Genomic DNA, 15,019 nt, shown 5'->3' with positions numbered 1-15,019 from the left:
ACAGAAGTCCTACGTTCTCCATAAAAAAAATGACACCTGAAGAAGCTTGGAGTGGATGCAAACCAAATGCCGATCATTTCAGAGTTTTGGGTGCACAGCTTATGCTCATGTTCTAGATTAAAGGAGAAAGAGAAATGCATTTTTCCTGGTGTCGTCGAACATTCAAAAGCTTACAAATTATATAATCCTATCACCAAGAAAATTGTCATTAGTCGTGATGTAATTTTTGACGAAGAAAAGTTTTAGAAATGGGATGGCAGCGACACCAAATAACAAATGGAAGCTGATTTTGATGGACACAATAGTCACCAACCTGTGGAAAGTGCACAACCAATGGAGAGTGAACCACCAGCTGATAAAAGTGGCCAAGCTATTGAACCTAATAAATGATTAGCGACCTCATCGAGTTAGAAGAGAACCTGCATGGATGGAGGATTATGAGGTACAAGAAACTAATAATGATGAAGATGTTTTCACTCATTTTGCACTATTTGCATATTGTGATCTTGTAGCTTTTGAAGAAGCTGTAAAAGAATCAAAATGGCGAAAGGCTATGGATATTGAAATTGAAGCTATAGAGAGGAACCAAACTTGGGGGTTGATGGAGCTTCTAGAATGGCAAAAAACCATTGGCGTAAAATGGGTGTATAAGACAAAACTGAGGTAGAATGGCGAGATTGACAAGCACAAAGCACGATGGTTGTTAAAGGCTACAACCAAGAGTTCAATGTTGATTATAAGAAGTTTTCGCTCCTGTTGCAAGACATGACACAATCAGGTTGGTTATTGCATTACCAGCCCAAAACTCATGGCCTATCTTCCAAACGGATGTGAACTCAGCTTTCTTAAATGGAGATATAAAGAAGCAAGTATTTATTGATCAACCTCCTAGATATATTAAAATTGGAAATGAGTATAAAGTGTATAAATTAAAAAAAAAAAAAAAGACACTTTATGGACTAAATGAAGCACCACATGCTTAGTATAGTCGCATTGAAGCATATTTTATAAAAGGATGATTTCAAAAGTGTCCCTACGAACATACACTTTTTCATAAAACTAAAGATGATGGGAAAATGCTCATTGTTCTATTATATGTTGATGATCTAATATTGACCTGAAATGACAGAACCATGTTTGAAAATTTTAAAAAATCCATGATGGTTGAATTTGATATGTTTGATTTTGGTCTAATGCATTACTTTCCTGGCATAAGAATGAAACAAGCTACTATTGAAATTTTCATTTCAAAAAAGAAATATGTGCAGGAAATCTTAGACAAGTTTTAAATGAAGAATTGTAATTCGGTAAGCACACCGATGGAAATGGGTCTCAAGCTTACAAAGGATCCTGATGGAAGAAAGGTGGACAACAATTTATAAAAGTAAAGTGTAGGGAGTTTGATGTATTTAACAACCACCAGACTTGATATAATGCAAGTTGTCAGCCTTATTAGTAGATACATGGAGCACCTGAAGTAGATGCATGTGCTAGCTGCTAAAAGAATACTTAGGTACTTGCAAGGTACCACGTGGAATTTATTACAAGAAAGGGGAAAAGTCATTGGCTATTATGATAGTGAATTTGCGGTGGACCAAGATGATAGAAAAAAGCACAAGTGGATTTGTATTAATGCTAGGTTCTGGAGCTGTTTCTTGGTCATCCAAAAAACAAAAAATTGTCACTTTGTCAACTACTAAAGTTGAGTACGTAGCTGCAACTTCATGTGCTTGTCAAGCTATTTGGCTAAAAAGAATTCTTGCTAAACTGTAGTTCAAGCAACAAGGAGCCATGACAATTTATTGTGATAATAATTCAACAATAATGCTATCCAAGAATCTAGTTCTCTATGGGAAAAGTAAACATATTGATGTCCGATTTCACTTCCTAAGAGATCTCACAAAAGATGGAGCAATTGATTTTGTCTATTATAGGAGTGAATATCAAACTCGCAGATATATTTACTAAGCCTTTGAAGATGATATCATTTGTAGAACTGAGGAAGCTTCTTAGTGTCTGCACTTTTTGAAATCTTTGAATTAAACTAAATGTTTGACAACATTAGTTTAAAGGAGGGAACGTTAGTGCATGTGTTTTTTGAATTGGTCTTTATTTTTTAATAATAGTTGTCCTGATCTTTCAAAGTTTGTTAGTAGTGGACTATCACTAGCACCGAGTCATTAGTTCAGTTCCTATTTTCATGTATTTTTTTGTTGGCTCTACTCTATATAAAGAGTTGTTATTGGTTCAGACTATGTGAACAACAATAAGCAAGTTTATTCATTTCTTTCTTACATACATTCTTTATTCTATCAATAGTGGCAGGGGAGTAGGGGACAGCAGGAGGAATGATGATTGAGAATTTTGAGGTAGCTATAGTCTCAAAAAGCCATACTCAAAGGTAGGTTTAGGGATGCTTGAAGTGAGTGGATTTGTTGAACATGCCATTGAAAAAAATGGAATGCTTCAAGTCTTTGCTTCTGGTTGTTGCTTATGTCTTCCTTTCTATTTCTATGGAATTTTTTCCGATCAATTAGTGATTAGGTGTTTGGAATATGGAGAGAATAGGAGGGTACTTAGGTCTTTTCATGTTTTGGATTTTTTTTAATCCACATGGTATCCGACTTGGCATGTTGATTGGTGCCTACTCAACAAAACATAAATGATATCGTAAGACTCAACTTTCCGACAATAAATTTCAGCTGTCCACATGTGCAGTTTGGCTTGATTATAAAATTATTGATAATTTTAACTTTAAATGTAAATTATTTCCGTTCATACACCAAAATAAAATTTCTAAAAATTTATACATTGAAATTACATTCAGATCATTTTAAAATAAATTAATAAAATGGAAAACATTAATAATTAAAAAGCTTAAATAAAGTAAATTAATGAGATAAAATATGGGGGTCGTTATTGCATAACAAGTTTTGTTATTGTTAAAGCAATTAAATTTATTTTATTATACATAGACTAAATTGCCCTTTATCATCCGACTTTCTCTTTATTCTCTAAAAAATATGCAGCAGCGAGGGAGAGAGAAACCATGACCCATCCATAAAATTAATTAAAAAAAATACTTAAGGATAATATGAGAGATTAGAAAAATATTACAACACAACAAGGCTAAATGAAATTTAAATAGAAATTTCAAAAGCTCTACTTTGAGTCAAAATGTTGTATCCTAATTCTCACCTTTAAGCTAAATTTGTTGTCATAAATTGTTAAACACATGCATTTTTTAATCACCAATTAGTAGATGACATATAAGACTTTTCTTCTACTTCTTCTTTCGTAAATAACACATTTGTAATTGGAGGATCAAAATGAATAATTAATTGTATCTTCTATTTAATTTCAAAATGGGTGTTCCAATACTTCGCAGAAATTTATCTTTTAATTTCAAGTTTATGGGAATTTGTGGTTATGATTTCTGGAAACGTGATAACAAATTATAATATGACATTTTCATTGTTTTAAAATCTATCAATTATTGAGAAATTAATCTATAGTTTGCAGAGTCTCTTGATTTAAAGCCTCATTATAGAATTATTGCCAGCAATTGGAGTTATGGGTTTCGATTTGTCTTCTTTCTCTATCTCTCCCTCTCATTCTCTGAATTTCAAGAGATTATTTAGTGATAAAAGGTATTTTAATCTATGTATAATAAAATGAATTTAATTGCTCTAACACTAACAATGCGCTGACAATAGCGTCATCTTAAAATATTTCATTTTTTTTTTCCAATGAAAAAATACGAATCAGATTCAAACATGATCACTAAATTCTATCCTCTTGGGTTATCGTTGCTCAATGAGGATTGAGTTAAAGATAAAGTAAAATTGGCTAGATATATAATTTGCCATTATACATTTCGTAAAAAATATTATGGCATTTTAAATTTTTTAGGAGATTTATTGTGTCTCTAAAGTCATAAATTTTGGAACATTACACTCCTCTACACAGAATAGCAAAATTTTTCAAGAGTATTGGCTTTTAAATGCAAAAATATTGATTTGATATGTAGTTCTGATATCCTGACCCGAGCGTTAGGTCCAATCCGCTAAATGGGATCAAAATGCTCATTTGGGTTAGGTTTACGGAATGATTTTTTAGAGTTGCTACTTAAATTTTATTTGGATCACTGGAAAAATGGATTTCTTAGCGTTAGATTGCTGAATTTTGGATTAAAAAATGCTTTTGGATTTGGATCATCATTTTTGGGAATAAAAAAAAAAGGCTCTTTTGAAGCCATTTAGAAGAAGAGAGCAAATATTAAAAGCTGAGAGCCATAGAGGACTTACTTGTGCCTTTTGGTGGGACCAACGTAGTTGACCAAAGAGCTAACTGGAGAGATGAAAGGCTCAACTTCTCCTTCTTAGGTGGACGAGTGAGGTGAGAACTTTTTCATCTCGGAGCTTCAGCTTCATTTAGACTTTAAGGAGAAATCTAAGTCAAGTGAGGTTTGGATTACCAAAAAGGGTCCAAACCTAGAGGAGGCTGTTTAGTGAGAGCTTGGTGAGCCAAAGAGGCTTCAAACCAAAGGTTAGGAAAACCTAAAAATCTAGGCTAAAGAAAGAATTATGGAATATTTAAGCTAGAGGAGTATTGCCCTGCTTGCTTAGAACACTCAAGAAAGTGTGGAGGACATGAGAAGAGAGTTAGAAAGTCAAAAGAACATTCCAAATAAGCTTCTAGAATGTACTTTGCAATAAGAAATTATTCTAGAGAGAGAACTAAGGCTGTTTCTATAGGGGAAAAAGGACTCGGGGGTTCCTGCTCGTCTAATGTGGGATTTTTGGGTTCTGGCCCGTCCTTGAGCGGTTGGCGCTGATGGCCGTCAGTCATGGCCGGCTGACCACTACTGGCGACTGACCACACCTAACCATTGGCCCAAGGCGATTCCGCTTGTATGGCAACTGGCCACCATGTCCTAGTGGTTGGCCAACTTAAGTTGGGCGATGGGTCCCTTAGCAACACTACTTATCTGGTTTGATTGGAGAATTTTGTGGCCTAGATCAACTTTGATTTTGGCTTACGATATACTATTGGAAAACACTATATGTCTAGTTTCTAACCAATCTTGAATCACTTGAAAATTTCATCTGTAGCTCGAGTTATGAGCAAAACAGTGGAGAAAGATAATTTTTTTAGTCCTTTTAATCTGCATTGATTTGCAATGATTTCGTGTATAGTTTGTGACCCGTTTAACTTGGTTAACATACCTTATACTGTTGGAAAGATATGTTTGTGTAGTTTTCAATGGTATAAATATTGTATCAATATCCCGTTTATGAATAGAGTTATGACTAAAAGAATAGATAAAGGTCACCTTTTAACTTTTAGGTTATCCTTTGATTTTTGACTGATTCGCTACTGGTTTGATTCAAACCTTTTGTAATTGATTTCCCATGATATGCGAGTGCAAACAATACGTGTTTACAGTTGTTAGCATAATTTTTAAAACAATAGTCATTCACATTTTTTCAAATATCCAATAAATATTTAATAAATCTAATTCTACAAGTTGAAGCATTCAGTATAATGATTTTGCATGTTCAAATATTTAATAGGTATAATTTTATAAGTTGAAGTGTTCAATGAGTTAAAATAAAAGTTAATGGTGCCACAAAATTTTTCATTGAAAGTCTAGAGATGAATTTATACATTTCACCAAGTAAAATTGAAAAGTAGAAAGAAGGTGTCGGCATTGGGTTTTTTAGCATAAAGAGCATATTGTAAGGTGCTTGTTTAACTATTGGGCATTAATGGACAATATTGATAGGTTATGAAGTGACTGTTCAAAATGGTGACGTTCATAGGTTGCAAGAAAGTGCAATTTTAAATTGTATCTATCTATTTATATTATAGAATCTGGATAAAAATACTATTCAGTCTCTAAAGTTTGACCTATTCATCTTTTTCTTTTGGTAAACCCTATAAATAGTCCATATGGTTTGACTTAGTCAAACTATAAAGTCTTTTAAATAAAAAAATAAGCTTTTTACCATGGTTTTGAAAATTGGATCAGATCAGCTAATTCAATCAGTTTAACCGGGAACCAAATTGTGTTTTGGTCCGAGTTGGATAACAAAACTAAAAGCTAAAAAAACTCCTAAAGAACTAGCGAAAATCGAATAAGAATTGGCGAATTTGTTCAAGTAATTACTATAGTTCAATTCAAACCAGCAAAATAAAAAATAAAAAAAAATAAAAATAAAAAAAATAAAAAAGAAAAGAAAAGAAAAGAAAATCAGATGAGAGAAAATTGGAGCATGCGGGTTGATCTAGAATTGGACGTTGGCTGGATCTCCTTTGCCTGAAGCGGCTCGCCGAGTTCTTTGGCCTGGTGGCGGCGATGAGACTCACCGGCCACCCTACCTGTTGATTTTTCTCTTCACATGTCTCTCCTTCTTCCTATTAACTAGTCACGATAAATCCTTTCATTCAACATCATGGAAAACAAATCGCTTAAAATGAGGCAAAGCAAGTGTGGAGTAGTTTGAAAACCTTACTGCTAAAAACTAGTGAATAATACCGTGAATCTCGCAATCCCAATTCTCTAGATATGTAAGTGCATTTTTCCCTTGTCTTTTTGTTTGTTTGGTTTCTCTCTTTTTTTATACTTATTTGTTTGTTGAGAAAAAAAAAAAAATGAAACTTTAGTGAAAAAGGAGGAATTTAAAGAGTTTGATTCTTGTTTATATATAAATAATTATTATTTTGTGCTATAAAGTCTTTAAACAATGTAAGAGATCTTAGGCATAATAAACAGTTGTTGTTATGTTTTATTTTTATATTTTTCAAAACAAATTAAAATTTATTTTATTTATTATTATAATTAATTAAAATTTTTTATTAAATTGGACCTTCTATTTATATATGTTGGGCTTATATAAGTTGAAGGATAAATTATATATATAATTTTGCATCCTTTTTTATAAAAATTATTTTGGTATTTGAAAATCCTATATTTTTAAAATTGTATTTAAAAAAATATTATAATAAAAATTCAGTTAAATCATATTAAATCTGGTTGAATCCTCCAATTTAATAACTACTGCCTTCACCGATTCAATGATTAGTCCGTGTTTTCAAAATATTGCTTTTTACCATTAGTCAAGTGAATAGAGTATGAAGTCTAAGGTGAGGGAAATATCTATCCTATTTTTCTCATAATCTACCTTCATTGTTCATGGCAATCGTTGTACAACCATTCTCACCAGACAGATCAAACAAAACTTACAAAATAAAATTAAGAAATTCATAACTCTCTCTCACAAATAACAATAATTTAAAACTCATCAATTAAAATAAAGTTTTATGATCACTAAATTCCAGATCATAAAATCAATAAAAATTATATCATGAAAATAGAAATCCATATTATAAAATTAACAAAAATTAACTGAAACCTAAAATATAAGGATCAAATTAACAAAAAACCAGAAAAAAAAAACCATCAACTGCAAATACAACGGATATACATGAAGCAAAAAGGTAGCTCATTAACAAATTGGCTCTATTTGTCGCAGTGTGTAGATGCAGAGAAGAGAAGAGAGAGGAGCTTTCATCAACCAAACTTTTAACTGCGTCCCGTTGAGTTCATGACCGAATCGAGCCAGTTACAACTGTTGCAGTTAGTCCTCTACCGAGTTTATATATAGCTCGATACATCTCGTCCATGTAATCCCAAATTCAAACCTTAGTTCCTTTAAATAGCAATTCACAAAAGCGGGATTGAGATTTCTTTGTTAAACAGATTTCGCCTCTTATGAATGATAATTTTTAATTTTCAAATTGAATGTATATGACAAGTACAAAAAGACCGCAAATACCATTTCATCATTAGCAAATAATCATGCAACTCACTAAAAACTCCATTATTGTCTCGTCCGGTGTTGACACAGACAGTCACATGTTCAGTAGGTATATCAGATGATATACAAGCAGATACTCGAGCTTTCTTTAAGAGTAAGAAAAGAAAGAACCAAGACATAAGGATAGGAAGAAAGAGAGACAAAGACAACAAAAAGGAATTCGGAGAGGGAAAACTAATTTAACTAACTCTTTTTTAAACTGTGACAGAAACATTTGGGACTATAATTTTGGGATGAAAAGAGTAAAAAATTTGTTTTTTAGAATTTTATAAATTAATAATCCTATAAAATATTTAAATTCATATTTTCTTCATAAAATAATTCTCAATTTAATTAATAATACCATAAAGTTATTTTATAAACTGATTGTACTAGCAAGACCCAGTATATTAAATCCAATAATTTGATACCTAGACCTTTACCGATCATTTTGATTATGGTAACTGAAAAATCCCAAACTACTACACTTCACAATTTTTTGCCTCGTGCACAATCCTAGGGTTGGTTTGCAGGACACAATTCAACATTTTGTTAGGGTTGGCTCAAAATCTAATAACAAGTGCCAAGTAGAAGGAATATCCATATGGCACACGTGAGATATTACTTCTTCCATCCCAAAACGATTGTTCATTTTTTTTTTTTTTTCTACACTAAAATATAGTCCACTTATTTTGTTTATACTATAGTTAATCTTTATATTGTATATTATGCTCTTATTAAGTTTTATCTTATTTTCAATCATTGTCATTAATTCGTTATTTTTTTTCAAGTCAGTCTTCCTTCAAATTCATATTTTATTCTTCTTTTCTTTTTCCTCTTAGAATTTTAAAAAGTCATCAATGTTAATCACTCTCATTATTTGCAATTTATATTTTCCATTTTATATCATCAATATGATTTTTATTTATTTATTTATTATTTATTATTATTATTATTTTAAAAAAAGTTTACAAGAGAGAGGTTTGAGCTTATTAAGACTCAAGAGAGGGAAGAGAGATGTCAGGAGCTATATTGTCAGAGGGAATCAGCGCTCAGGTGAAAGCAACTCTGGAGTTTCAGAGGGAGAATCTGAAACAGCAGACCGATAGTAATAAGGGGGTTATTCCCAAAACTGGAAACTTTGAATCTGTATCATTCTACTTTTGTGGCTTCCCTGATGATTGGGACCCTAAAAGTTTGGAACTAGTTTTTAGCAAGTTCGGGCTTGTGATTGATGTTTTCACATCAGTCAAAAGAAACAAATTAAATTAGAGATTTGGTTTTGTTTGTTTCAAAGAGGAATGGTTTAAACAAAATATGGATAGGTTCCTTTAAACAGTGGTGCAGTGTTGCAAGATTTGAAAAGTCGAAGTACCAAGGACATCAGAGCAAAGTAACTCGCCAACAAAAGATAATGGTTTTCAAACAAAGTTGGAGGGATGATAGAATATATGTTGAAGTGGTGGGGAATGTTTTGAATAATAATGTAACAGAGAAAGTTAGCAATTTGAATGATTCCTTTTGTGGACGTTCAGTAAATGAGAAAACTCAAGTGTGGTAAGGTGTGAGTACAAAATAAAACCAGAAGAGTCAAATGGCTAGATTCTTATTGTGTGGCTTGTTTGAATGATTGCTCGAATCCTCTATCTGTCAAAGGAATGTTGAGTAGCATCGGTTGTGTGGTCATCCCATGGGGAGGTAATAGGGTGGTGCTTCAGTTTAGTTCGTCTGACGAAGCCTAATTTTTTTTGGAGAAAAAAGATTTCCATGCAGTACGGTTCTCTCATCTATGTGCTTGGAATAACAATTTAAAGTCAAGTCGTGATAGATGGGTTTGGCTAAGGTGTGAAGCGATTCCTCTTGAAGCTTGGAATGAAGATTTCTTCAAGTTGTTGGGATCAATATAGGATCTCTTTTTAATGGTTGATGAAAGTACAATATCCATATCAAGGTTAGATATTGGAAGAGTTTTGATCGAAACAAAATATCCTAACTTCCTAAGAACTATGGTGTAAGTGAAAATTGATCATTGTATTCATAATATAAGAGTTACAGAATATGAAAATCTGAATTCTAAATAGGGATGTAAATGGTTAAGGGGTGAATCTAATTCTTGGTGAGAAAAGGAGTCCGATTACTGTCACTCTGCGTCTCAGGCGAGTTCTCGATTGGTCGTTCCTAGCACCCCACCACCCAAACTTATAGAAGCTGAAAGGGTTGTTGATGAAGTGAAAGAAGGCCAAGCGGTGTTGGAGACGAATAATTCAAATTTAGCCAATGGTTTTGAAGAGCATGCTTCTAAGGACAACATAGTATGCATGCGAGAATTTTTCTCAGACTACATTGCACCTGGAACTATTAAAGATTTAGCCATCTCTGAAGTTGGCCCAATTCAAATTGTTAAGAATGTGTTGGATCCTCCTTATTCGATTGATGTAGCAAGAGATCTCTCTACAAGTGAAACAAATAATAGGAGTGTGGGCCAGGGTAATGGGCCATTATTAACGGATAATGGGTTAAACAACTTGGCTGTGATTTCCAATTCACTGGTTGTGGTCAATGGTACTAAAAATGAATCTAATACGGGGTTGTTTAACAAGGGGTGCTTATCAAATGATCTAGAAAAGGAAGAACAGTATCCTCTTGTTACCTACAAATCCAATTATCATAAAACTTTAGCCATGACCAGAGCCAAATTTTATGCATCACGAACCTCAAACTTGCCAAATAGAAATCTTCTTCAATCCATAAATGAGGAAGCTGCAGATGAACTAGAAGAGGCTAAAAAGACTGGCAACTGGGGAAAGAAATTGGGCTACAGTTTGAAGGTCCGAATTTAGTAATGATTGAAGGCCTTTTGGAATTGAGGTGTCAGGATAGGAGGTGATTCTCTTATGCATGTAGAGGTTTGGGATATTTCAAATAAATTTTTAATGGTAGTTCCTAGAATTCTATCGCTAAATGTAAGGGGTTTAGGTCGGAAGGGTAAATGCGTGAGACACAGAAGGCCAGTGTCTTCTTTCTCCAGGAGACTAAGAACGAGGGCATTTCAAGAAAATAGGTGGAAAAAAATCTGATTTGATAATAGCTTTGACTAGGGTTGCCTCAAAGCTTTAGGAGCTTATGGTGGAGTTTTGATAGCGTGGGATTCTTCTGTATTTTCTCGATCTAATATTGTTATGGGCTCTTACTTTATTGTGGTGAAAGGAAAATTTAAAGATGTTTCTGATTTATATTGCCCAATTAATATTTACGCCCCAAATGACTAAGCTTCTAGAAAATCGATTTGGGAAGAACTTCTTTGCTTAGTTGTGGGTTGCTCCAGGTTATGTTGTATAAGTGGGGACTTTAACGCGGAAAGAGGACAACATGAGCGTAAAGGATGCATTGAGGATTTAGTAAGTTGTTCAGAGTTCAACTTCTTCATTGCTAACAATGATTTGCATGATTTTCTATGGTGTGTAGAAGCTTCATTTGGTCAAACACCTCTAGAAGTAAGATGAATAGGATTGTTATGTTTTTTATTTATAGTGCTTGGTTAGCAGATTGGTCAGGCGTTCGAGTTTTGGGCCTAAATAGAATTTGTTCAGACCATCATTTTTTGTTCTGATTTGGCAGATTGGGGCCCAAAACATTTTTGTTTCTTCAATTTCTGGTGTGAGCAAAAGAACTTTCCAAAAATTATTAGAGATTGCTGGAATTATAACATTTTTCGAGGTTGGAATAGTTTCATTTTTATGAGTAAGCTTCGACTTCTAAAGAAAGAATTAAAGTCCTAGAAACGGTCAGTGGTTGGGGTTTTTAATGAGGAGAAATTAAAGTGTATCGGTGATTTAACTTCTCTTGATTTGAAGACTGAATAGATGAACCTCAGTAATAAAGAAGGATCTTCTAGAAGATATTAGTATCTTCTAGAAGATCCTTCTTTATTACTAAGATTGGGGACCAAAACCTTTCCGTTTCTTCAATTTCTGGTGTGAGCAAAAGAACTTTCAAAAAATTGTTAGAGATTGCTGGAATCATAACATTTTTCGAGGTTGGAATGGTTTCATTTTTATGAGTAAGCTTCAACTTCTAAAGAAAGAATTAACGTCCTGGAAACGGTCAGTGGTTGGGGTTTTTAATGAGGAGAAATTAAAGTGTATTGGTGATTTAACTTTTCTTGATTTGAAGACTGAACATATTGTTAGGCCCGGCAATAAAATTATGAGAATAATAACACAGCGGAAAAATAGAAATATGACACACAGATATTTACGTGGTTCACTCTTTAACTGTTTAGGGCTACGTCCACGGAACAAAAACCGAATATTTCTTCCACTATTAAAAATAGTAGGCTTACAAAGAGAGTAATGCAAAAATAGTGGCGCTCAAAAGTGTTTCCCAAAAATACCCCAAATTATCCTCACTATTTTCTCTACCTGATTTTAGAACATAGTTCTAAAACTTGAACTACTCTCTAAACTCTCTCTCTCTTTTCTTTTGCTGTGGTGTGTTGAAGCTCTAGCACCATCTCCTATTTATAGGAGAGGTGGAAGCCTGATTAGGAGAGGTGGATGCGTGATTAACGCGTCCACCTACCAACGGATCACCTACCAAAGACTTCTTTTCCTTTTTTTTTTTTTTTTCAAACTACATGTGGTTGATCACCTACCATCTTCTGTTTTCAACAAAGTGTGGGTCCCACTGAGTGGGCACCGCACAACAAATCTCCCCCTGCACACTCAAGTGGGGACATTAGCCATACCGGCTATCTTTCTGCAAGTAACAAGTTTCTCCGTAGGTAAAGCTTTAGTCATCATGTCAGCACCATTATTGTCAGTGTGAATCTTTTCAATCTGAAATAACTTCATCTCCAGCGCATCACGTATCCAATGATACCTCACATCAATGTGCTTTGACCTTGAATGAAAGGTCGAATTCTTGCTGAGATGTATTGCGCTTTGACTATCACATAGCAGAATGTACTTCTCTTGTTCTATACCCAATTCTTGTAGGAATTTCTTCATCCACAAGAGTTCTTTGCTAGCTTCTGTAATGGCGATATATTCCGCCTCAGTGGATGAGAGTGCAACGCATTTTTGCAATTTTGATTGCCAAGAAACTGCTGCTCCTGCAAAGGTCATCAGATATCCAGAAGTTGATTTGCGTGAATCAACATCACCACCCATATCTGCATCTGTGTAACCATCTAACACAGGTCTATTATCACCAAAACATAAGCAGATTTTGGAAGTGCCCTTAAGATACTTGAGAATCCACTTCACTGCATTCTAGTGTTCTTTACCTGGATTTGAAAGAAATTGGCTAACAACACCAACAGCATGATCAATATCCGGTCTTGTGCATACCATGGCGTACATCAAGCTGCCAACGGCGGATGCATAAGGAATCTTCTTCAGTTCTTCTTTTTCTTTCTCACTTGAAGGACATTGATTGAGACTTAATTTGAAATGACCTGCAAGCGGAGTACTAACTGGTTTCGCATTGCTCATGTTGAATCTACTGAGAATTTTCTCGATGTACTTCTCTTGAGACAGCCATAACTTTCTCTTTTTCCTGTCTCTAAAGATCTTCATTCTGAGTATCTGTTTTGCCGATCCCAAATCCTTCATGGCAAAGGATTTTCCAAGTTCCTTTTTCAAGCTCTCAATTTTCTTAGCATCTTGGCCCACAATAAGCATATCATCCACATATAACAAGAGAATAATAAAGTCGCCTTCTGCGAACTTTTTCACAAATACACAATGATCAGAAGTAGTTTTTTCATACCCGTGATTCACCATGAAAGAGTCAAACTTTTTGTACCATTGTCTGGGAGCTTGTTTGAGGCCATACAAGCTCTTCTGCAATTTACACACCAAGTGTTCTTTGCCTTTGACTCTGAATCCTTCTGGCTGTTCCATATAAATTTCCTCCTCTAAGTCACCATGGAGGAAAGCGGTCTTTACATCAAGTTGCTCGATCTCCAAATTCAGGCTAGCTGCTAAACCGAGCACAACTCTGATAGAAGACATTTTGACTACGGGTGAGAAAATTTCTTCAAAGTCAACTCCTTTCTTCTGACTAAATCCCTTCACAACCAGTCTTGCCTTGTACCTTGGCTGTGAGTTGTTCTGTTCAGTCTTCAACCTGAACACCCATTTGTTCTTCAGTGCCTTCTTACCTTGAGGCAGTTTCATCAACTCATAAGTCTGGTTCTCATGCAAGGACTCCATCTCATCTTGCATGGCTTTCAACCACTCATTTCTTTTACAATCTTCCATTGCCTCCTGGTAGTTCTCTGGTTCTCCCCCTTGAGTCAACAAGTCATACTCATTAGGAGAGTACCTCTGGGAAGGTATCCTGCCTCTCACAGATCTTCTCAATTGAGGCAGTTCTTCTATTGGAGCTGGTTCATCATCATTGTGAACTAGTTCATCATTGTCTTCTTCATCATTTTGTGCTTCTGCACGAGGTTCTGCATCAAGACTAACAGAAAATTCATTGATAGACTTTGGCTTTTCATTTTTCTCAAAGTCTTCAATGGTTTGATCTTCCAGGAATACTACATCTCTACTTCTGATGAGCTTCTTTTCAACTGGATCCCATAATCTGTACCCAAAATCATCATTTCCATAACCCAAGAAGATACACTGTTTTGACTTCGAATCAAGCTTATATCTTTCATCTTTTGGAATATGAACAAAAGCCCTGCAGCCAAATATTCCAAGATGATCGTAAGAAATATTTTTCCCTGACCACACCTTTTCTGGTACATCTCCTTTGAGGGAGGTTGAAGGTGAAAGGTTGATCAAGTAAACTGCAGTATTCATTACTTCAGCCCAAAAGGTTTTCGAAAGTTTAGCATGAGAGAGCATACATCTAACCCTTTCAACAATGGTTCTGTTCATTCTCTCTGCAACTCCATTCTGTTGTGGAGTTTTGGGGACTGTCTTCTGATGTCTGATGCCGTGTTCTGAGCAATACTTCTCAAATGGACCTCTGTACTCACCACCATTATCAGCTCTAACACATTTTAGTTTTCTTCCCGTTTGTCTTTCAACACTGACATGAAAGATTTTAAACATATCCAGCACCTGGTCTTTTGACTTTATTGGGAAAGCCCACACCTTTCTAGAATGGTCATCAATAAAGCTAACATAATATGAGCAGCC

This window comes from Jatropha curcas, chromosome 4 (genome assembly GCF_041381405.1).
Source record: "Jatropha curcas cultivar XTBG-Jc1 chromosome 4, XTBG_Jcur_1.0, whole genome shotgun sequence".
Classification (NCBI taxonomy): Eukaryota; Viridiplantae; Streptophyta; class Magnoliopsida; order Malpighiales; family Euphorbiaceae; genus Jatropha; species Jatropha curcas.
The sequence above is the reverse complement of the archived record's forward strand: the minus strand, read 5'-3'. Positions refer to the sequence as shown.